Here is a 4,513-nt window from a genome sequence, read left to right on the forward strand (position 1 = left end):
TGTCCCTTCTGTTTACACTTCTCTTCCCCTTTTGGTCCATCATTTGTGACCCAGCACCAGCCTTTCCTCCTCAGTGGGGTATTTCCTGATACCTCTTTCCCTGATTGACCTTCCTTTTATACCCACCACACAATCCCATATCACTTTCTTATACATTTTTGTTTAGATACTTTATTATGAATTTCTGAGCTCCTGCTATTTTATATACAAGGGTCCCAGTGCTGGCCCCCTATTTGCCATAGCCACTTACAGTGTGATATCTTTCTGCCTCAGTTTTTTCATTTGTGAAATGGAGATAATAGGGTTGTGGAGGAGACAAAAGAAGATGATATATGTAAAAATGCATAATAATAATAATAAAAATAATTTATATGCCTGGCACAGCACATAACAAGAACAATAATAACTAACACCTAGCACTTATAATGTGTCAGGTTCTATTCTAAGGGCTTTACATATGTTAACTCATATAATTCTCTAGGTAGCCCCATTAGGTAGTTACTGTTATTGTTCCTGTTTACAGATTAGAAAGTGGAAGCTCAGAGAGTTTATGTAATTTTCCCAAGGTCACAAAGCTGGTCATTGATAACAATGGGATTTGATTCTGGGCATTCTGGTGCTGTGTTTAACCACCAGACAAACTCCGTCAAGTGATCAACGTATGTTAATTACTATTATGTATAAATATGAGTAAAATCTATGACTCATTCTTAGCATGGAAGCCGAGAGCCAAGTGTCAATCCATGAAGAAGCCTGCTTGGGGTCAGCTTAAAGGTCTGAAGGAGCCATGAAGCTTTACCTCCAGTCCCTTTACTAACATATGGACCAGGAGAAAGGGGAAGAAAGCCTCATTCCATCTTCAGAGTTTCAGTTCGTTACCAAACAGGCAAGAAATAAAAATCTCAGCATCTATTGAGGTTGTGCCCATTACCCTGACCCAGAAACTGCTTAAGGAGACTTGGCAGGGAGAACACAAGCCAAATTGAGTGTGGTCTCTTTGCCTGGCAAGCATCTCATCCTTCCCGCATATTGTCTGACAGAGATGAGGCCATACGTCCTTTGATATAGCAAGCCTTTGGCATGCCCATTCTCACTGCGGGGGGAGAAGGTACATTTCTAAACCTTCTTTCCATTATCTCTCAGGATCTTGCATTGCAGGTGGAGAGTGCTCTCCGCACTCATGGCACCAACCTTTACCACTAGGGGGTGCCTGGGCATTTCGGATAGCTTCCAGGCAAGTGGCCTTTTCAGGACACAGTCAGCGTTCTCTGATAGAATGGATTCTTGGTTATAGGCTTGAGGTTATTGTTCTAGCTATTCTAAGCATAAACATGGGGAAAGTGCTTCTACAGGATTAAATAAGGTCAGTTTGAACCATTCCAAGAGACTCAGCAACCCTGGTAGCCAGCACTTTTCCTGACCCTGCTTCCAGCCTCACAGTTGCTCCCAACACCCACCCCCTCCCTGGGTACTCACCCCTCCCTGGGCAGCTCTCTCAGTGGGGGGTGGGGCAGGTGGGGATGGGCATCTGACTCAGGCCTTACTTGTAGACTGGATCGCTGGTGGGGGCAGCCATGACAGAGATGCGGCATCACTCTTGGGATCTCTTGTTGGTTGTGGTTTTATACAATTTTGGTGACTACCTGGCTGGCTAACTTTCCTTTCTGTCATGTATTTGTCCATGTCCTTTCCTGTTCTATCAAAGGCAATGGCAGGTAAACCCAAGGAACTGGCTCCAGGAAGAAAGCAGTAGGAAGAGTAAGCAGATCCAGAGCTAGGGTAGGGCAAGAGAGGCATCTAGGCGGCTCCCACCTGAGAGCAAGTACCTCCTTTCATGTTGTGTCCCAGGCAATGTTCCTGCCTCCTGCCTAGTCTCAGCCCAGATTTGTCACTGTGAGAGGTACCCGGCAGCATTGGAAAACAGCCAGCTGTTTGCTTCCTGTTCCCCTTTAGACCCCTCACTCCACTTGTTTCCACATCCAGTTTCCTAAACCTGTATCACTTCGTGTTCAGTCCTGTTAAGGTATTGGCTGATAATGATGAAGAAGGAGACTTCCTAATCAGTGCTTCTGGAATAAAAGTAGCTAACATTTTTTCAGTGTTTACCAAGTGCCAGACATTCTTCTAAAGGCTTTATAGCTATTGGCTCACTTACTTCCCTCAACAATATCCTGGTGAAGGTATCTACTTTACAAATATGATAACCGAGGCACAGAGAGGTTAAGAAGCTTGTCCAAGGCCACACAGTTAGTAGATGGGCGAGCCACAGTCTGAATCCAGGGAGTCTTTGCCTCAGATCCTGTAGTCTGAGGCATTATGTTTTGCTTGAACCAAAAAGCTTCAGAGATGCTAAGCACTGGACTGCAGGTTTCCAGGGGTCAAAGAGAGGTTGTGACGTGAGATTGTTAATTGGGAATACCCTAAATCACAAGTGGTATCTACTTGGCAGACTGGCCAGGGCTGGGAGTTACTGCCTTTGGCATGCATTTGAACAGATTGCTGTTCTTCTCCTGAATAAATGGTTTCACACCCTTAACATCTGTTTACTACAACCCTAAAGATTGGGTTTACTTAAATCTTGTTCCCATTCTGATCTGGTTCTCACTGAATGGTTGTGAACTCCAGAAGGGAGGAGTCACATCCTATTTATCATTGTGTTTTTGTGGTTTCCAGCACTTGCGCTTAGTAGGTGCTCACTAAATGTTGGTCCATTGGAATTAAATTCCTTTAGTGTGTATCAGCCACCTTGAATTATGGGCCATGACTTGCCTTCTGGGCAAGTTACCCTGTACTGCCTACCTCTCATCTTCTTTTCTTTTTTTCCTATTCCCCATCTACTCACTAAGGCAGCATTTCTTCTTTATTCGGATTTAATGTGTGGGGATTGGTTCTTTCCAATAACTGTGACAGAGAACATATGCATTTTTTGACTACATCTTTTGAATATATATGAGTAGAAAGGACTAGAAAAATCTACCCTTCATTTCTAATTGCTTGCCTTCAATTTTATTTTTATTTTTATTTTTTAAGTTAGGACAACAGACATTTTATCTATTATTATTTTTTAACATAATTTATTGTCAAATTGGCTAACATAGAGTGTGTAAAGTGGTGCTCTTGGTTTTGGGGGTAGATTCCTGTGGTTCATTACTTACATGCGACACCCAGTGCTCATCCCAACAAGTGCCCTTCTCAATGCTTGCCTTCAATTTTTAAGAGTAAGGGGAATCTTATTTATTCTATATGTATTTTATCTACCATTTCAGATGCTTTTCTTCACCACACACTTCCTTCCCCCTGCCCCCTGTATCCTTTTATGAATACGGCAGATCATTCTTTTTGTTCTTCAGCCTCTGATCCCTAGCTTTCTGACAAACCTAAGTCTCATCCAAAAATGAAAGATTAAGGGGCACCTGGGTGGTTCAGTCGGTTAAGCATCTGACTTTGACTCAGATCATGATATCTCTTGGTATGTGAGATTGAGCCCCACATTGGGCTCTATGCTGACAGCTCGGAGCCTGGAGCCTGCCTCAGATTCTGTGTCTCCCTCTCTCTCTCTGCCCCTCCCCCACTCGTGCTCTGTCTCTCTCTCTCTCTCTCTCAAAAAATAAATAAACATTAACAAACATTTTAAAACAATGAAAGATTGAGGCTCATTAACCAAAGGCTCTAATCCCAGGAATCTCCAGGAGGCAATTGTCTTTCCTGAACAACTGTATCTCTGAGAGACCCTAGATTTCTAAAATAGGGCAGACTGCTCTGGGAAGGAAATTTGGCTTTACTCAGAATAGTCTAGGACCCCTAATCTGATCCAGAGCATTCAAGGTTCTCAAGACCAAGGCTGACTCAAAATAGAACTGCTTCTTTCCAGATTTGTGGGGGGAGTAGACTTGTCTGCTGCTTGCACATTCCAGCCCATGCCTGCTGTGGACAGTCGCACTGTCTTCATATCTTCCTGCCAGTAAGTGTGCAACACACAGAGTAAAATTCCTACAATCACTTCCTCCGTGTGTCCATATCTGACCAAGCCTGAGGATCCCTGAATCTTTCTTTCTTCTGCATTCCATCATCATCTAAATCTCCAAATTTAATTACAGACTTCGCAGACTTCTTCTGAAGAGCTGGAGTGTTTTTTAGCATCTTTTCTGAAATAAATGGATTTGTGAGGATCTCTCAGAGATACAGTTGTTCAAGAGAGACAAGTCATATGTAAGGTCTCCTATAGTTAAAGTAGACTTTAACTGAAGTTTGGCTTTCCTATTTTATTAATACTCGTGAATCTGTTGCTTAGTAAGAGGCTCCCCAGACTCTGTGTGTCATGTTTTTCTTTCCAAAGATACAGACCTACGCTTGCTGGAATCCTCCTTCGGCATACAGCTGTGCTCAGGTCAGCTGTGGTGATCAGGAGTCTGCCCAGAGTGAAAGTCTCCCCAGAAGGGACCCCAGGAGTTTATCTACATCTTAAAAGGCTCTGTCAGCATCCAGAAACACTTTACCCTACCTCATCAGGCAT

The sequence above is a fragment of the Acinonyx jubatus genome, chromosome B4 (assembly GCF_027475565.1).
Source record: "Acinonyx jubatus isolate Ajub_Pintada_27869175 chromosome B4, VMU_Ajub_asm_v1.0, whole genome shotgun sequence".
Classification (NCBI taxonomy): Eukaryota; Metazoa; Chordata; class Mammalia; order Carnivora; family Felidae; genus Acinonyx; species Acinonyx jubatus.